Consider the following 21,454-nt stretch of genomic DNA (forward strand, 5'->3'; position numbering starts at 1 on the left):
CATGTGGAGAGAGAGAGAGAGAGAGCTATTTAATGCTAACCAAGTCTTTTATGTTCTCTGGGGGCATGCAAGACCCCTAATTACAGGTGAAGACCTACATCACAGGAAAGGGTTATGCTGTAGGTAATACAGTAATGGAAGGGTGTGATCTAGGGGTATCCACGCAATAGGAAGAGGAGAGATGGGCGGATCCTAGATCCAAGATGGCAGCCTGTTCCCTGGCACCATTATCAGTAGGGTGTAAACTCCATATGTAGGAACACAATCACTGATTGTAGGCCTCTAGAGAGAAGTAGCCTATTGTCCTTAACAGTAGGGAGCTGCCCTACCTTAGTCTGGTGACTGACCGCCTCCAGGGAGGGTGTCTCTGAATCTGACCTCCACCATATGCTAGCAAAAAGCCCCTGATGTTTGCCATGTCTTTGGTGGAGACAAAGCTGGGGAAAAGTGTCTGTAATCCCATAGCTCTCTTTCTCCTGCAGACCGTTACTTGACATGTGCTTACTGTTCCAATTGTATGCCTTCTACTCATGTATTTATGCTTCCCAGTTTGGGTGCTTCCATAGCATCTGAATATCTATACAAAAGTACTGGTCATGCTGTTGTGAACATCTGTTTCTGGGTGTAGATCTCCCACATACAACTTCTGTAGAGGTGTTGTTGTTCCTGTGTCCTGTGTACCTAGAGGACACTCAGTAGGCATTATTGAATAAAGAGCATGGTACGGCTGGCAGCAGTTAAAATTTTATTTTGACTTTAGGCCATGGAAGGGTGCAGTTGGTATTCTTCATGCAGCTGAAGAAGGTAGAAGACATTACTTTTGAGCCATCTTGTGTATGCGTGAGGTTCAAGATACTAGAAAATCACACCCTAATCATCAGAAAAAGAAAACTGAAGCACTGTGATGTACTATTTCTTTACCCTTTTGATCGCTCTTAAAAATAAATAAAATAAAATGTGCTCTATTTCGTCAAGCCTTTTTTTTTTGGGTGAGAAACCTTGGAGGATGGTGGTCAAGGGCTTGCCTGCTGATAGAAAAGTCAGTAGTTCAAATCCTCAAGCCGCTTTATGAGAGAAAGATAAGACAATCTAGCCTTATAAAGTTACAGCCTTGGAAACCCTGTAAGTAATTCTTATCTGCCCTATAGGCTTGGTATGATTGGGAATCAACTTGATGGCAACAGTGTACTGGCTGCCTCAGAGACCCAAACTGTAGAGCATGATTTCTAATCATTGAAAATATTTTTTTCTGGTTTCTTTTTGGAAATAGAATTGTCCTGTAAAAGGAGTACTTTTATGAAACCATAGCCTCACAACAATGGAAATATTAATTTTTGTTCTTAATGCCATTGCCGCTTGGTAGCTTGTTTGTCTGATCTGAACACATACTTCAGTTGAATTATTTCTCCACGTGTAATGAGCTTCAGATTCCCTAGGTCCTAGAATTGCCTGAGGGATCTGCGCAATGAAAGAAGAGCTCTCCTTTGGATGAAGGGCTAGTGAGGTGCTTCCCCAGGCTGTTGTGCACTCAGCCTATGGGCCATCAGGAAGTGGCAGTTTCAGGAACTCACTTTTGCCTCTTAAATGAGTAATCAATTTGAACAAGTGAGGAGGCCAAAGGACGGTCATGTGCAGTGTTAGGAAATTCGACTCTAGTCACGCTGTCCTTAAAGGAAGGTAGGAGGATAAGCTTCCGTCACAAGTGCAGGTGGCTTCAGCTGTTTCTTTCTGAATGGTGGCAATAAACTGCGCTCAGAGCACCATAGTTAATATAGAACTTTTCAGGCAATCAGAACTTTCTTTCCCTTTTATTAAGATGGCATGTAAGTTTAGGGAAAAGAAAAGTGATTGGTAAGCGTTCCAGCAGCTGCTGTCACCAAGCTTTCTGTACTTTCTGAAAGTTTGCCTCCTATTTGCCATTGAGTCGATTTTAACGCATAGTGCCCCTGCACTGCGTTTCTAAGACTGGAAGGGGTGAAATCATTTTAATAAAAAATAACTTTGAGGCTTGTCTCGACCGGGGAAATACATTTGGTTTCTAAATCCGGGTCATAGCATCTGCTCGGCTTCAAAAAGCTCATCAGATAAAATACGGAAGGCATTATCTGATAAGGTCAACATGTGGCTCTTCTGGAACTGGAGAGGTGTATAAAATTGCTTTTGCTATAGTATAAATATACATGTATATGTAGCTACTTGTAAAGTTATACACCAATACATTCACCAAAACTGGACCTGTGAAGGCCCCACCCCACCCTACTCACTCACACATTGTGAGTTACATATGTGGGAGAGTTTCAAATAGGTTGTAGAAAATTCCCATGGTCATTTAATTCCATTCTTCTCTATGAAGTGTTTGAAAGCCCCCTCTTATGTGTACACATATCTTAGTTATTTGTGGTGGCACTTTATACAAAGTGACTATAAATGATTAAGTAAAAAACCATGTATGCCATTTTAGCAGAATGACGTGAACGAGCTTATAGAAATGTTAATGGCTATGGGATACTAAAATCATTACTAGATGCTGCTGCCACTCATTCACTGACTGTCTTGTTATCAGTCATTCCACCTTTACCGCAGTAATAAAATATCTACGACTTGACTATTGTGTGCCATGACTCATGTAAGTCTAGCAGCCATTAAACTGTGGTGTGAAGCAAGAGTGACTCTGACTGTGATAGTTAGGGTCATGCATCAACGCGGCTGGGCCATGATTCTCAGTGGTTTGGCAGTTAAGTCGTGATGCAATTTGTCAGTAACACAATGACATAATTAAATGGTTATATGTAATGATGCACTCATCTTCCATTCTGTATTCTGAGGTGATTAAGCCTCCATCTTCCTTTCACACCAGTTTTCACAGAACAACATAGTCTTTTTTTTTAACAAGTTTTACTGGCATTTCTTTAACATATATACTTTAGTAATTCAATCATATTAGGAAGAGTTGTACAATCATCATCATCATACTCAATGAATATTTTTAGAATATTTTTCCTCCCTGTATTTATTGTTACTATTTTTTAATTGTGGCAAAAATATACCCACCAAAGCATTCTCCATGTCAACAACTTCTACACGTATGATTCTGTGCCATTGATTATATTCTGCATGTTGTGCAACCATTATTGATATCCCTTTCCAAATTATTCCACCACCATTAACATAAACTCAATGCACCTTAAGCAGCAACTTTTCTTCTTTCACCCATGGTAACCATTGGTCAATTTTGGGTTCTTTTTTCTTTTAAGTAGTTTCTTCATATAAAGTTCACATATCATACACTTCCATAGTTAAGTGACTTTAAAAAGAGTTGCGTGAAATCATCACAATAAGTTCTAGTACTCCCTTCTCCCTTCCACATTAATTGTTTGCCCCCTGTGATAGTTACATAATCTCCTGTCAACTTGAGGGCATTAAGAGTGAAGGGCTGAAGTTTAACCTGTCGATCGGGTCATAGCCTGATGATGCCTTCTATGGGTGTGACCTTCTCATGAGGATTCTGGGAACTTCCTCTCCCTCTGCCTTCATCTTCCTGTTGACAAGCCATGCAAAGACTTGCTGAGATCTGCAAGAGCACACTCTCTCTGCTTCACCTTCCTGTTGAGGAGCCACCTTCTGAGAGCTGGAGGAGCCATGTGGAGACCTGCGCCAGTGCTGAGATGCTTCCACCACCATTGGATCCACAAGACTTTTCACCCACCAGCCTGTGATCTTCCTGCATTCAGTATCATTGCATATGCTGTGTGAGACTGAAGAGGAATTATGCACTAGTATTGGACATATAGGCTAATATCAGATTTATGGACTGGGATGGGATATTTTCTCAATATACAATTGCTGTTTGATACACAGCTTGTTCTTATACACATATGAGTGTCCCTAGATTTGTTTTCTAGTCAGCCTGGTTTAATACACTCCCCAGTTCCTCTCACCCTCCCACACCTCTCACCCGTCCCAGATAAACCATTGCATCACTTATTGTCTCTATCCACTCTCTTATAAGCTGGAAAACCTAGCAGAAACAATAAAATACAAAAACAAAATAAAACAGAAGAAAATATAAGGCATATAAATATAATGAGTAAGAAAGAAAAGACCACCAACAATATTTTTTAAAGCCAGAGAAGAAATTTCTGTCATGGAAGAAGGAAAAAAATTTTAAGCCTAGAGCAAAGTCTAACCTTGGTCATTAGAACATAACCATATCTGTAAGTGCGGAATGAGTGTACCACGAAAAGAATGTTCTCATGAACTTAGCTGTTTCACAATCAATGTAAAATTGTTGATCTCCCACACTGAAAAATTGACTCATGATTATTCTTTAAATAGCTCACACTTCAATTTTGGTGCTGTTCCATAATAAATGGTATAATTACAAGCGAGCAAATAAAACCATGTCATAAAAGAAAATTTAATGATTAGAAAATAAATATAATGGCTATATTTTAGTTTTAGGTAAAATGCTCATGTTATAATTAAAAACAGTTCTGTGCTTTGCTCTTGTAAATTCTCCAGTAATTTCGTTACAATTATGCTGCCAAACAATGATCTACTTTCATACATATTATGCGTAACACACCAAGTCTTTCTTGAATCATGGTTGTATGCTATAGTTGTTCGTTTTATTTCATGCCCTGCTGTTTCCCTTCTACTACAGTGCTCACTTGTCCTTTGCTTGGCTTCTTTAGGTCTCTGGGCCCCCTGCTTTGTTGATGTCCTGAGTACATGCTCTTTGGGCACTCCCTTACTGCTTAGAACTGTTCTGCTTGGAAGTTTTCCCACAGTTGACGATAATGTAGTCAACATAGAGAAAAGGTGGCCACATGCTTCATAGTGGGAACCGTGGTTGGTTCAACAGAAAGGAAGAAAGCTATGAAACGCATGTATTGTTGCAAGAAATTGGATGCTCTTCACCAAGTGATGCTTGCATTTTACAGCCTGCCAGACAAGAGGATTTAGTTTTGGGGATTTCAGATAAAAATTTCCTGAGATACCTAATTGTTATATAGTTACAGCCATTTCAAACAAATTTTAAATTTATGTATTAACATGCATCATGACTTATATGCCATAGTTCATAGTTAGTTTAGTTATTTCAGTGATAGAGCTTTCTAGGTTTCCACATACTTACGATCTAGCTTTATATTGGGCCCTATCCTCCCCAAACTTCTTGGTATCATGGATCAAGATCAGAGGAATTGTAATATAGTATTTAATTCACATTATCAATCAATAGTTCTTTTTTTCGTAAGGTATCTTATTAAGTATTACATCCTACTGCTATTTAGCCAATTCAGACTCTTAATGACCTAATAGGACAGAGTAGAATTGTTCCATAGCATTTCTGAAACTATAAATCTTTACTTGAAACTATAAAGCCACACCTTTCTCCCTCAACAGTGGATGGATTCGCACCACTGAGTCCTTGGGTTAGCAACCCAATACTTAAGTCTTTGCGCCCCGAGGGGTCCTTATTAAGTATAGATATATAACATTTATTATAAGATAAAGTCTATTCGTAGGCATCAGTTTAAAGGGATAACTAAAATCATCACCCACCCTGTTTCTAAAAATAGACGAATATCTGTTAGGCATCTAGGTGTAAATGCTTTAATTTTATTTATTTGGCAGCTTAAAAAGAATTTTGCAATTTTACCATTGCTCTTTTCAAACATTGAAACTTGGGATGATCAGATTATGGCTTGTGTGCTAAGGAGCATGTGTCGGACATGTTTCACCATTCAGAGTCCTTCCTGTTTCCAGTAAGAATATCGGTTTCTATGATAATGACAAAATCTCACTCCATTCCCCACATCAAAAGAAGAGTCAGAATTTGAGGGTTACCTAGCTCCGAAGATTTGCTGACTCTACTCCAAACGCTTTAGTAGTGTATTAGTCTGGGTACTTTAGAGAAATAAATCCACAGAAACTCATGTATAAGAGAGAGTTTTATATAAATGTTAGTGAACATCAAGAAAACATCCCAACCCAGTGCTGCCCAAGCCCACAGTCCAACATTAACCCATATGTCCAACACCAATCCACAAAGTCCTCCTCCATCTCACAAAACACATATTATGATGCCAACTGCAGGAGGAAAGCCAAGTCAGTGAATGTTTAAGCATCTCAGTGCTGGCAGGGTCTCCACATGGGTGCTCCAGCACCCAGGGCTGCATCGGGGTTGGTCCATGTGGCTTCTCCTTGAGGATGTCTTATAGGAAGTTAACCTTACAAGCTGAAGCAGGGAACTGCTAAGGCAGCTGCACCCTGGTGCAACCATCACAAAGCAAGAGACCCGAGAACTAGAAAGGCAAGCCTCACCGAGCCATTTATCCCTCTGCCCTTCAATTAACCCCATATGTGTTTATCATCCAGGTTGGCACAATAAACTAACTACCTCAAGTAGAGAGTTCTATCAGTGGCATCAGTGTGTCTTTTGTGTTAAATACACCCTGGTTAGAGAGGAGTGGGGTGAGCTCTGTGTGGAAGCCACATGCTCATAGGTCAGTCCTAAATTCCAATATTTTATAATTTTTAAAATGAGACCATTATTTTATCAAAAAGAATTATTTTCCTGTACTATTTTGTTCTATTTCCTGTTATCCAAGCTCTGTAAACATAGTCCGTAGAGTTTGTTCTTAGGGGAAGAGAAAATAATTGTACTTAAAAATAATCATTTTACTGGGGGCTCTTACAGCTCTTATCACAATCCATACATATATCCATGGTATCAAGCACATTTGTGCATATGTTACCATCATCATTTTCAAACGTTTTCTTTTTACTTGAACCCTTGGTATCAGCTCCTCATTTTTTCCCTCCCTCCCTCATGAATCCTTGATAATTTATTATTTTTTCCTGTCTTATACTGACCGATGTCTCCCTTCACCTACTTTTCTGTTGTCTGACCCCCCAGGGAGGAGGTTATATGTAGATCATTGTGATTGTTTTCCCCATCTTCCCTTTACCCTCCTGGTATGGCTACTCTCATTATTAGTCCTGAGGGGTTTATCTGTCCTGGATTCCCTGTTATGAACTCGTATCTGCATCAGTAACATGCTCTGGGCTAGCTGGGTTTGTAAGGGAGAATTTACGAGTGTTCCAGTCAAGTTTGATGAGATGTCACACCCTGGCCCCAAAGTCTATTTTTGGTATTCCTTGGGGACTTCATTGCTTTGATCCCCTTGCTGTTCTCTTCCATATCCTTAGTGTTTTGCTTTGGTGTGGTGGGGTCAGATCAGGCACAATTCCTGCACTGTTGTCCCCTGTATCAGTATGGGTCAGGGAGGGATGTTGTGTCTCCTGGTAGGACCAGCCCTAGGGTCCTCTGTGTGTATTGGTTGCTCCAAGCCAGAGTATAATCCTCGAGGCTTAGTGGGCCGGGATGTGTTCCACTTTCTCTCCTTCCCTCTTCATTTGCTCCTGATCAGAGCACCCATCTCTCTGAGCTGCAGCATTCTTGGAGGGGAGGGGGAAGAAAGGGTCCCACAGACCTCTCTCTTGGTTCCTTGCTTCCTGCCGATATGTTGCATTCATGTCTTGGTGCACCGGGTTGAAGTTTGGTCCCTCTTTCCCTCTCCTGTGGAGGTATAAACAGTACCACCCCTTGGGTGGGTTAGTGCCCTCTTCCCCCCATTACCCATGTCTTCTCTCTCTCTCTCTCTCTCTCTCTCTCTCTCTCTCTCTCTCTCTCTCTCTCTCTCTCTCTCTCTCTCTCTTTCTTTTCTTCTCCTTTTCAGTTGGCTGCCATATATATCCCTGGTTTGGGTTTGGCCCCTGCCATAGTACCTGGACCTCACCCCAGGAATGCATGTATACAGTAACTTTTTCCTTATGGTCCTTTTGCATTTTTGAGCTTATCTCAGTAGACTCATGTTGTACTTGTCCTTTTGTGCTTAGCTTTTTTCTCTTGGCATAATTTCCTCCAGTTCTTCCCATGTGGTGATGTGCTTCATGCGTTCATCACTGCTTTTTAGGGATGTGTAGTACTTCATTGTAGGTACATAACACGTTTTTTTAATCCATAGGTCTATGGATGGAAATTTGGGTTGTTTCCAACTCCTTGTGATAGTGAACTGCGCTGCAATGAACACTGGAGCACGGATGTCTGGCCCTGGTTTATTTCTTGCCTCTTGTTGGTATGTGCCCAGTAGGCAGATTGCTGGGTCATATGGTAGCTCAATTTCCATCTGTTTTAGATATCGCCAAATCGATTCCATAATGGCTGTACATACCTACAGGTCCACCAGCAGCGGAAGAGAGCTCCTGTCTCACCACAGCCCCACCAACACTTGTTAATTTCTGATTCTTTAAATTGGGTTATCTTTGAGGGTGTAGGTGGTATCTCATAGTTGTTTTAATTTGCATTTCTCTTATGGCTAATGATCGGGAACATATTCTTATATGTTTATTGGCGATTTGGATTTCTGCCCTTGTGAAACTTCTGTTTGGGTACTTTGCCCACCTCCTCAGTGGGCAATTGGGTTTTTTTTTTTTTATTGTAAGTTAGCAGAGTATTGGAGATTTTAGTAATAAGGCCTTTGTCTGAAGTATCATTGCTAAAGATGTTTTCCCAGTTCATAGGCTCTCTTATTACTATCTTGGTGAATTCTTTAGATGTGCCCAGGTGTTTTATCTTCAGTATATTCCACTTGTCAATTTGTGCCTCCTCTGTGTTTGTATCCTTCCCTATTTCTGATAGCCTATGTATTCCATGAGCCAAAGTTCTCATTTTTTGTCCGAATTCCTTAATTGGTGGCCTTAATAGTTTGGCGTTTTACCTCAAGGTCTATGATCCACTTTGTGTTTATTCTTGTGCATGGAGTGAGATAAGGGTCTTGCTTCATTTTTCTGCAGGTAGATATCCATTTTTTCCAGCACCACTTGTTGAAGAGGTCATCTGCTATTTTTGGACCCTTATTGAAGATCAGTCATGTATATGCTGATGCTTTTATTTCTGGGTTTTCGGTTCTTTTCCCTTGGTCTGAGTATCTGTCATTGTACCAATACCATGCAGTTTTGACCACCGTGGCTGTATTATAGGTACTAAAGTCAGGTAAAGCAAGCTCTCCCATTTTTTCCCTCTTCTTGAATTTTCTGCTAATTGTGGGCTACTTGCCTCTACATATGAAATTGGTAATCAGTTTTTCCAGTTCTTTGAAGAAAGATGATTGTTTGTGTCAGGATAACATTGAACTTATGTAGGACCGTGGGTAGAAATGACATCTTTACTATATTGAGTCTTTCGATCCATGAGCATGGGATATTCTTCCATTTGTTGAAGTCACTATTGGTTTTTTATAATAGTGTTCTGTAGTTTTCCTCATACAAATCTTTTGTTTGTTTGTTTTAAAGTCAGATATATCCCTGGTTATTTTAAATTGTGCTTGGCTATTGTGAAGGGTATGACTTTTTTGCTCCCTTCTTCCATGGTCTTGTCTGACGTATATAGCAGTCCACTAGACTTTTTCTATTGATCTTTTATCCTGCCACTCTGCCGTATTCCTCTATTGCTTCCAGTACTCCCCTTGTGGAGCTTTTGGGATTTTACATATATAAAATCATATCATCTGCAAGTAACGATAGTTTCATCTCTTCCTTCCCCAGATGAATACCTTTGATTTCTTTTCTTTGCCTTATTTTGTTAGCTAAGACCACCAGTATGATGTTAAATAAGGGTGGGGACTAAGGGCATCCTTGTCTGAGTCCCTTATTCAAAGGGAAACCTTTTAGCCTTTTCTCCATTGACTGCCACATTGGCTTTTGGTTTTTCCTATGTAGCTTGTATTATATTAACAAAATTTCCTTCCATTCCTATCTTCTTGAGTGTCTTAAACAGGAATGGGTGTTGGATGTTGTCAAATGCGTTTTCCGCATCTATCGATATTATCATGTGGTTCTTATAACTTTCCATATCAATAGGGCAAATAATGCTAATGGTCTTTCATATGTTGAACCATCCCTGCATCCCTGGTATGAATCCCACTTGGTCATGGTGAATTATTTGTTTTATATACTTCTGTATTCTATTGACCAATATTTTGTTATGGATTTTCATATCAATGCTCATTAGGGATATTGATCTGTTCTCTATCTTGTGGGATCCTTGCTCACTTTAGGTATCAGGGTTATACTAGCTTCATAGAAAGAGTTTGGGATTTTGCCATCATTTTCTATGTTCTGGAAGAGTTTGTGTAGGATTGGTGTCAGTTCTTCCCTGAATGCTTGGTAGAATTCTCCTGTGAAGCTATTTGTCCCGGAAGAATTTTTTTGTTGGTAATCCCTTGATTACCTTGTCTATTTCTTCTATTGCTATGGGTCTGTTGAGATTCTTGATATTCATCTGGGGTAGTCTAGGGAGGGATTTTATTCCTCAAGTATTTGTCCATGTCTTCAAAATTGTTTAATTCATTGGCATACCGTCATTTGTAGTACTGTGTAATTATCCTTTTGGTTTCATTAGGGTGTATTATAATATCCCCTGTTTCATTCCTCATCCTTGCTATTACAATTTTTCCTTCCTTTTTTGGTTAGGTTTGTCAGTGAACTGTCAATTCTGTTAATCCTTTCAAAGAACCAACTTTTAGCAGCATTGATGTTTTCCATAGTTTTTTTGTTTTCCCTCTCATGAATCTCAACCCTGGTTTTTATTATTTCTTTTATTTTGCTCTTAGTAGGATTGTCCTGTTGACTCTGCTCTAGTTGCTGTAAATTTTGTTACAGCATATCAATCATAAGTCTCTCTTTTTCATGTGTGCATGTATTGCTATGAAACTTCCTCTGATAACTGCCTTTGCTACCCAATGTTTTGGTATGTTGTATTCTCATCCTTGTTGGTTTCTAGGTATTTCCTAATTTCATCTTTGATCTGGGCCAGTTCCCCCTCCTTTTGCAATAGAGAGTTATTAATCCTCCAATTATTTGTTCTTGTTTTCTTCATTATCCTTTTGTTCAGCTCAGCCTATGGCGTAGTGATTGTAGAGAGGTCTGTATGACCTCAAGGAGTTTAAATTTACACAGATTCGACTTGTGTCCCAGTATGTGGTCTATCTTTGAGTAGGGTATGTGCCATGTGCACTTGAAAAGAATGTGAATTTTTTCTGCATTTGTGTGGAGAGCTGTGTAAATATCAGGTCAAGTCATCTAATTGTAATGTTTAGATCTGGAGCCTCCTTGTTAAGATCTTTCCCTGTGATCTGTCATTCTCAGAGAGCAATGTATAGTCACATACTATAATTGAGTCTGTGATTTCTTTGTTCATCTCTTAGAGCGTTTGATTGACAAATTCCACAGGTCTCTCATTGGACGTGTATATATTTATTATGCTCACTGGTTCTTGGTCTACTGCTCCCTTGAACATTATATGGTGTCCCTCCTTATCTCTTGTTATGGCTTGCACTTTGAGATCAATTTTATCAGAGATTAGGATTGTAGCCACTACTTTTTTTTTAATTGCTACCTACTTGCTTGGTATGTTTCTCTCCAGCCTTTGATTCTCAGCCTATTTTTGTCTGTAATCTTGAGATGTGTTTCCAGAAGGCAGTGATTGAATCGGTTGTTTTTCTAAGCCAGTTTGCTAGCCTCTGCCTTTTAATCCCTGAGTTGCCCGTTGATATTCAGTGTTATTACATCCATCTGTGGACTCTCTCATGTCATATTGTAGCTTTTGTGTTGAGTATTTTCTTACCTCCCTTTCTTATCCATGCATTGTGCATGTGTGCGTGTGGTTGATTCTTTCCTTCTTTCCACTGTTGAACCAATGCTATCTTGGGGTTGTTTTCTCATTGATGCCCTCTGACTGGAGTTATTTTATGTGGCGGTCTCTTATTTGTGTTAGGTGAGTGTTGTTCTGCCCACACTGGGTCAGCAAGGATCTTTTGTAGCACTCGGTTTCTTTTAATGTATTATTTGAGTTTTTCCTTGTCCGGGAATACTCTTCTCGATCTATCTTGATAGAAAATCTGGCTGGGTAGTGTATTTTTGTGTTTGTGTTATTTTCCTTCAATTTTTGGAATATGTTACTCCACTCCTCTCCTTCATAGTGTCCACTGATGGGTTTGAACGTATTTTTATTTGGGTGCCTTTATAGAGATAGCTGCATTTTCCCCGCTAGCTGCTCTCATGGTTTTCTCCTTTTTCTCAAAGTTGGATAGTTTAATTATTATTTGCCTTATTGACTTCTTGGGACTTAGTCTAGCTGGTGTTCTCTTGGCCTCCTGAATGGTTGCCTGTTTTTCATTCATTAAACTGGGGAAGTTTTCCTCTAGGAATTCTCTCACTCTTTTTTGCCATAGACTTCTTTGTTTTGTCTTGTTCCGGTAATCCAGTTATTCTGATATTTTTGCTCTTCATAGCATCAGACCTGGCTCTTGGATTTTCTTTAGCTTATCTAATTATCTTATTTGACCTTTTTTCCCCCATTTGCTACTGTTTTTTCTGATCTTTTCCCTTAGCGCTTGTGTTTCTTTTGGGTGTGTGGTCTTTATCTCCTCTATCATTTCATCCTTTTTTTGTATTGCTTCCCTCATACCCTTTATGACTGTAAGCAGCATTCTGAAGATTTCTTTCTGTGGTAGGTCAATGTGTGCCTCTTCCATTAAGTCTAGGACATCCTCAAGAATTGAATTTTGTTTCCTTGCTTTCTTGTTGAGGCAGCTTGTTGCTTCTGGGTGAATTTAGAGGAACGAGGTGCCATCTTCCCAGTAGTCAAAGAACCCTGAGCTCTCTCTTTGGGAGGTTGGTATTGATGTTTCTGCAGGCAGCCTGTAGCCAACTGCTCTGAGGGGTTGGGTTTCACCTTAATTCTACTGGGGTTTCCCTCTCACCCTAACCTATCAGGATTCTGTTGTTTGGCGGGCAGGCTGGATGGCCCTCTCAGTAGTCAGCCTCTGAGGTCAGCCTGCATCACACTCCAGCAACCCTCAGACTCTGTAGGGGCTGTTTGCAGCTGTGCGGGTTCCATCTGAAGGAAAGTAAAATAATTGCAATTTTGAGAGGAAGCAAGGAATTGTCTGGCACATTATTCGCTCAGTCCTCCAGTTCTAAATATAGAGTTCTAAAACCGGAAGGTCTTTTTTTCTCCTTTTGGTGGGATTTGCTTTCAGAGTCTAAAGTGAAAGGAAAAACAAAGAAAATAATCTTTTCTTCCCATACCACAGCTCTAGCAGAGAAACTGTGCCAGTACTTAGCAAAAGCCATTTCATAGATGCAAAGTAAGTACAGTGGCAATTCAGAATATATCTTTGATTGTTTTGGAAAATATATAGATCTAAGTGGATTGGCATGTTATTGTTAGATGGTATTAATTCCTTTTCTGACTTCTGTCACATAAAACTTAGATTTCTCTTTTCTACTCCTCTACCTCACTTTATGAGCTCTGATTGCATAGTGGTTACACATTGGGCTGATAAGTGCAAGATCAGCATTTTGAAACCACCATCCACCTGGCCAGAGAAAGAAGAGATTTTCTACTTCCATAAAGAGATACAGAAACCCACAGGGGCAGTTTTACCTTGTCCTATAGGGTTGCTATGAGTTGACATCTAAGAAAAACAGTAGATGAAAAAAATTAGTATTTTTGAAGTGCTTATTGAAGTAACTGTTTACATGTGACTTGTAATTACAATTCATTTTATGATCATCAAGCTTATAGATCCTAGAATGTTTTAAGAAGACTAAATTCTTTTATTATGCCTTTCCCCAAAAGACTAATTTCTGTTATTAATATTTTCCATTTAAAAATTTGTTTCCAAGTTTATTTCTGCTCTAATCCTTATTTCTTTTCTTCTGTTGTTGGAGGGCTTATATATGTTGTTGCCCTTGTTTCAGTTGTTGAAGGTAGGTTAAAGTGTTGATTTCTCCCATTTTTTCATGTGTGTGTGTTGATTGTTATAAATTGATCTCTGATAATTGATTTTGCTGTGTCTCAAGGATTTTGCTATTTTGGGTTGCCATTCTCAAGGAATTTAAAATTTTCATCCCTTATATAATTATTACCCAGTCAATTTTAAGTAGTATGCTATTCAGTCTTCATGTGTTTGTCTTTATATTCCTGCTTCTTCTATTGTTGATTTCTAGTTTTGTAGCATTGTGATCTGAGAAAATGGATTGTAGAAATCATTTTAAACAAATTGTTAAAGCTTGCTGTGTATCCTAATATGTAGGCTATTCTTGAGAATGTGCTGTGTGCACTGGAGAAGAATTTTATACTGTGTTGTTGGATGGAGTGTTCTGAATATGTCTAGGACATCTAGTTGGTTGATTGTGTTGTGTAGCTATTTTGTGTTTTTAATGAATTTCTTTCCTGGTGATCTGTCTTTCCTTTTGAGTGGCATATTGAAGTCTTCCATTATTATTGTCCAGCTGTCTTTTTCTCTCTTTAATTCTATGAAAGTTCGATTAATGCATTTGGTGTATATATGTATATTACGGCTCTTTCTTCTTGGGCTAATGTTCCTTTAATCATTATACAGTCACCATTTTTTTCTCATCATGTTATTTACCTATCTTTCAGTTTAATATTGCCACACTTGCTTTGCTGTTGTTGTCGCCATTTACTTGATGTGCTTTTGCCCAGCCTTCCCTATTTAGTGTGTGTTTGCCTTTGTAGCTGAATTATGTTTCTTGTAAGCAGCATTTTGATGGGTCTTGTTTTCCTATCCAGTCTGCTATACTGTCTCTTTACTACTGCATTTAGTCTATTGATATTCAGTGAGATCGTTGATTCGTATGGGCTTGTTGCTGTTGGTTTGATTTGTGTTTGTGTGTGGTGTGATTTGTTTCTTTGTTCTAACTATATTTTTGTTGTTCAGGATAATGCTTTGATTGTATTGATTTTTGTGAAGAATTTTCTTGTATGATGGTCTCAGGTTTGTGTGCTGCTATTGATATTTTGGCCATAGATAACATTTTTATTTTTTGTTGTGGTCTGTGTTTTGTTTGTAAATTCTTTTAATTTCTCCATGTCTGGAATACTTTTATTCCCCCATTATATTTGAGTGACAATCTGGCTGCATATAAGATGCTTGGTTGACAGTTTTTTCCCCTTTAAGATCTTAAATATGTAGTTTCATTGTGTTCTTGACTGCCTGGTTTCTGCTGAAAATATGAGATTATTTTAATTGCTACCTCTTTGTATGTGGATTAATCTCTTTTAGAAATGTGTCATGAGAAGTTTTTCTAATCTGAATGTGTCTTCAAAGACAGAATAAGTACTATGTGATAATACTTTTAAAAATACATTTTTGAGACCTGAAACACTTCTACATTTGATTTTTTAATTAATTTTTAAAATAGATGTTGCCTAAAACATGGTAGCACTTTATGTTGTGAACTTAAGGCAAGAATACCTCTTAAAACATTTAAAAACAGAGATTATAATATACAATTCAACAACTGAACCTATATAGGAGAGCCCTGGTGGCATATTGGGTTATTCATTCGGGGATGTTAACCACAAGATTAGTGGCTCAAGCCTACCAGCCACTCCTCTGGAGAAAGATGAGTCTTTTTACTCTGGTAAAGAATTACAAATTTTCAGAACCCCAAAGGAGCTATTCTATTCTGTTCTAATAGGTCGCTATGGGTAACAGTTGACTTAATGGCAGAGAATAAGTAAAAGTAAAGTTTATATATTCATTTAAGTTATTTTGTAGCCTTTCTTAATTAAAAATGTTTGTTATAGAAATTTATACTATATAATAATTTTTTCCCAAAAAATATTCACTTGTAGACTTTCAAGAGAGGTACATCTGTGTGTATTTGAATCCCTTTTCCCTGTATAATTTTTAAAAGTGTAATCATACTATTGCATAGCCAAGACTTACAGGGTGAACTTGTTTATTTTCTAAAAATGTGACAGCTTTATTGTTGTACAATGCAGACATCATACAATTAATTGTTTAAACATATTAAAAGGAGTTGTGTAATCATTTGCGCAATCACTTTTAGAGCATTAACTTCTTTCTTTTACTTATTATTTCTCCATTTCTTCCCAACATACCCTCCCATAACCCTAAGAAGCGATTAACCCAGTTACTACTGTCTCTATAGATTTACCAATGCTTGGTTCCAAACAAAGGAAAACATACAAAAACAAAACAAAAAACACCAGCAGTAAAAATAAAACAGAAAAACCTCATTTGAAATGAAAGCAGAAAACAATAAAAACTTGAACAAATCAAAATGGGATAAGAAATGATTGTGTTAAATTGTAACCTAAAATGGGAGGATCAACCTCCCCACAGAAGGGGGAAAAAAGCACTTAATACTTATATAGAACCCCAAGGAAAAATATGCCTGGTACTATGTTCCTAATTAGACACTTTTGACCTAGGTTCTGTCTAGTCTCTGGTGACCCAAGTGATGTGCTATAGACTACTAGAAGTTAGATCCTGTTATTTCAAGGTACACAATATCCTTCATAGGCCACACAGAAGGACTCGATGTAGAAATCCCACTAAATGAACTGGGCTCTATCTCAAGCTCACCTGCAGGCCTTAGTCTTAAGGCTTAAGTTTCTTAATATGAAAAGAAGCAGATGAGGCTATACCAAGGGTATAGATCTGGTGGTCATCAGATCTCTTGCCTTGAGGGTACACAATGTATGGTGACCCAGGACTACTATTTACTTACTTTTTTAATGCATTTCTTGCTTTATTAAGATCTGTATTAATTTTATAGGCCTGATTCTACCACTTTCAATGAATATTATTGGAAGTTTTGCCTTATTACCAACCCCCATTGTTTGTGTAAAATAGTATCTAGACATTTAACAGTTTAATCTATACAAGTCAATAATTCATGTATTGTGGTTCATAGCCAGCCTATACTTGTATAATTTCTTTTTCTCAATTGTGTTTTAAAATCTTTACCACTGGCAAAATTAATGACACTCTCAGTAGAATTACCTTATTCCCCGGGAAGATAGATGATTGATAATGTTCTCTAACATAAACTGACCATGAATCTTTAAGGTGAACCAGAGATACATATGAATAATAGCTATCTGAATGGAGTTGGGGCTTTCACTTAATTCAAGCTTCAACCTAAGATCTATTAGTTATTATTACATGGTCTGCTTGATGCTCACCCTTATGAGGAGATCACTGAAGATACAGATGCTACAGCTATAGATGGTGCCCAACAATCAGAAAGATTAACATCTGGGGTCTTAACCTCCCTGGCTGTAATCGCGAGTGTGGCTCGGGGTCAATGTTACCTGTCAGAAGCAGTAACCCTGAGCCATACTCGGGATTACACTGCAAAGTCCCTTATCTGCTCCGCAGTCCAGCCGTGTCCTCTGCTGTGATCTGACTTCCTCATTCCGTTCCGTTCTCTGTATGTAGTGTCGCTGCACAGGGGCAGAACTGGGGAGGAAATTCAAACTGCAAGTCTAAAAGAGACATACACACACAGTGATACAGTGTAACCTGTGAGGATTACATTGTATCATAGCAAATCACCTCAGATTTGTCCCTAGATCAGTCTCCAGTGCCCTGCTGCCCTTTTACTGACATTTGGAAAAATATTTTGTCTGGAAATTTTTTGTCCATGGCATAAAGTGTCACTTTAGCACAAAAGAAGTTTTAGACCAGATAAATGACAGCAACAGTGACTTAGAATGACTTGCAGAATTGTGTATTAAAGTTTTTCACACCTGGAATGTCTACTAGAGAGATTAAAATGAGTCATCTCTTAAGAATTACAGGCCTATAATATGAAACAACAAATTTTATGCAAAACAATGTACTGCTTTGGGTACAAAATTACTGACATAATTAGACCACCAGGGAGGCTAACAGCTTATTTTCAAACAAATAGCTATATAAGGTATGAACTAAGTACATGTGGGAGAAGCATACTAGCCTGTGTGATGTAAGGATTGTAAATAATATAATCAAAATCTGACAGAGGGAATGATATCAGAGCTTAAATTGTCAGCACCTAGTTTGCAGAAGGCTATGGATGACAGTGGAAGACCAAAATCCACACATAGATTACCCCTCTGGTTAATCTCCTCTGACCAAGGTCAAGGGATGTGCATAGTCTTGGTTTCAAACAGCGAATGTGAGAGGGATACCCTCCGGAAAAAACAAACAAACCAGAATTGTGCTGGGCGGAGAGGAGCTTCCATAATACGCATTTCCCCACTAGGTGAACATCGAGCAACTTGCTCTGAGTTAGTGCACTCATTGGCATTTTCTGGGAAGGTTCTCTCTGGTCACAGTGAATGTTTTCATAAAAGCAATGTTTGAGCCTCATTTTTTGTGTGAAGACCGATTGAAAAGTGCAGCATGAGGATGTGAAACTTTGTTTTCTTCTTGGGAAAAATACTGCAGAAAGGGTTGTGATGTTGAACACAGCTTACAAGGACAGCACTATGGGAAAAACTCAAGTGTACAAGTGGTTTTCTCGTTTCAAAAAAGGTGAAATATCAATTGATGACAACCTGTTCTCAATGTCCATCAACTTCCCAAACAGACAAAAATGTCCACTTGTAGTGCATTGGTGTTCGTTTCACCAGGTCAGACTTGTTTATCAAGCTTTCTATTTAGAGGTACTGAAAAGATTCCATAACAGCGTATGAAAAAAAAGGCCTTGATTTGTGGCAAACAGGGGACTGTTTTTGCCACCACGACAATCCACCTGCTCATGCAGCAATCTCACTGTGCCAGGTTTTAGGAAAACACAGCTTGACTTTCTTGCCCCACCGGCTTACCCATCTGACTTTGCTCAATGCAACATATTTTTGTTTCCATGAATGAAGAGGGACATGAAAGGACAATGATTTGAAGACATAGAAGAGGTGAAGAAAATAACAAGGGAGGTGCTGTCAGCCATCCGAACAGATGTATTTGAAAAATGTTTCCTAGAACGGAATCACAGATTTTGACAAATGTAACGTAAAGTGTAATGGAGAGTACTCTGAAGGTGATAGCTTGTTTGTTTTTTTAAACAATTTAAATACATAGCTTTGAAAAAACAGTCTCTTTGTGTTTTTTGTGGTATCCCCTCATATTGTAGAGATGATTATTGTGGACATAGTTAAAATGTAGTCTCTTATTTAATTCCCCCCCCCCCTGACACATTTAAAAGTTTTATCAGCTTAATAAAAGTGAAGGGGAGATACACGTGGCGTAGGCCTCTTCCCCTCTGAACACAGACCAAGGACGTGAATCACCTTGCTGTCATGTGGAGAGTATTGTAAAGTAGATTGTGGCAGATGTATTAATTAGATAAAATTTAACACCTTATTAGTTGATCTCCCTTTTGACCCAATTTAAACTTGTTCTAGTTTTTCATATTTTCTGCTTTTTTTTCCAACTGGAGCTTTCTCCTATTCTATTTTGTGATTCTTGGCTTTCTTAAGTCTTTGTTTATGTATATTCTGATTTTTATTTTTTAGTATATGATATGATTATTATTTAGTATATGATATGATATGATATGCTATTGAGTGAATCTACAGAGAGAGTAACTGGATCGATTACTGGTTTCATGGAGACACAGCAGGGGAGATTGGGGGGAAATGGAGAGCTAATAACAAGGAGTACAAGACAGAGGAAAGTGTTCTAAAGTTGATTATGATAATGTTACAACACTTCTTGATATTATTGAACTATTGAATTGTATGACATGTGGATTATGTCCCAATTAACCAGATTATTAAAAACTCATTAATTTATCTATTGTTTGTATATGTCCCAGCTCCATTTTAGAGACATCATTTTCTTTTATTGGGGAACATTCTAAGTTATCCTCATGGGGCACATGGTATTTCTATTGATTATATCATTGATTTAGCCAGTGGTAAAGAGAATTGAAAATGCTATTTAAAATGCTATACATGTATAGGAAAGCCTTTTAGCCTAAATCACATGATTTTTTTTTTACTTATGCAGATTTAAAACTTAAGTGACTGGACACTATCACCCTAAACCAACAGGGTTGGAGGTGGTGCAAAACTTTCAGACACGCACATTCACAAAGGCAGGATTATGCCACAGAAAAGAAACGAGAGTATGAAAAGAGTCTATATTTGGTAGACTTAACTTGCTATTTATTGGGCACTCTCAGAGCAAGAAATCTGAAGCAAAGCCTACTAACTTTCCACGTCATAACCTTGAGATCGTAGCCACATGCTTCTTGTCACACTAGGGCATTTCCGTCCAAAGTCCAAGGGAGTGTTTGATTTCCTTTCATCTTCTGTAGGGATGTTAGTGGTAAAGTACAATTTGCCTTGTGGGGTTTCCAAATTGCACCCTTCTGGTGTGGCCTATGAAGGATGCTTTGTAATGCTCATCTTGTCTTTAAGAATCCTTTCCATTCTTAAATACCTTTATTTCTCCCTCCTATGTGAAGGATAATTTTGCTGGATGTAAGATTTCTGGTTGCTGGTTTTCTTCTTCCGGAATTTGATAGATATTATTCCATTATTTTCTTGCCTGCATAGTTTCTGTAGGTGACTGTTCATTTTTTGTCCCTTGCTGTCCTTGGGACTCTCTCCTTTCTTTTTTGAAATTGGAGATTTTAACTACAATATGTAATGTCTAAGATATAACAATAATTTATAAATGATCAAGCATTCATGAGGGAAGAGGAGCGGAGAGGGAGGGGAAAATGAAGAGCTGATACCAAGGGCTCAAGTAGAAAGCAAATGTTTTGAGAATGATGAGGAAAACAAATGTACACATGTGCTTGACACACCATGGATGTATATATGGATTGTGATAAGAGTTGTATGAGCCCCCAAATAAAATGATTTTTTAAACTTGTTTCTCTAGTCTGTTGTAGCCAGAGGAATTATTTTCAAGCTCACTGATTCAGTTTTATTGTTCTCACACTCTATTACTCAGGTCTTTTATTGTGTTGTCTACTTCTGTTATCTGACTGTTTATCTTCCAGTGTACCTTTTAGTGCAGAGTGTCTACTTTTTAAATTCATCCCACTGTCCTCATGAGCGTTCCCTACATCTCTTGAAGGCACCTCAACACCATCTGATGAATTACATGTCTCGTAATTCGAGGGTCTCTTTGCAGAGGACTCCGTTACGTGTGGGTGATATTTGGTTGTTGGTGTTTGTTTCTTTTTCATTCGGGGGTGTGCTGTAAGTGATTGCTTATTCTGTAGCATGGTGGTGCTGCTAATAGTGGTGTACAGATGCTAGGTTGTGTAAAGGTTGTTGACTCTGTCTAGTGATATGGGGGGGGGGGCTTAACAGGAGCCAGAAACACAGAGTGGTGAAATAGAGAAAAGATGAGAAATATGGGTAAGTTGGGTAAGTGTAGTATTTGTGTGGGGAAGAATAGAATAAAACAGAAGTAACAATAATTGTAGTAAGGGGTTGTCTGAATAGACCAAAAGATTTGTAAAATTATTGGGGGAATGTATTTTAAGATCATAATAAGGATCAATAGGGATCATGGAAATATATTTCATGAGGAAAAGG

General features: G+C 38.4%; 1 protein-coding gene across 6 annotated transcripts in view; it reads left to right on the forward strand.

The window, feature by feature from the left end:
• RCBTB1 (RCC1 and BTB domain containing protein 1) overlaps nt 1–21,454 on the forward strand; it is a 92,847-nt gene that overhangs the window by 13,548 nt on the left and 57,845 nt on the right. The gene's annotated exons all lie outside the window — the stretch shown is intronic.

The sequence above is a fragment of the Tenrec ecaudatus genome, chromosome 15 (assembly GCF_050624435.1).
Source record: "Tenrec ecaudatus isolate mTenEca1 chromosome 15, mTenEca1.hap1, whole genome shotgun sequence".
Classification (NCBI taxonomy): Eukaryota; Metazoa; Chordata; class Mammalia; order Afrosoricida; family Tenrecidae; genus Tenrec; species Tenrec ecaudatus.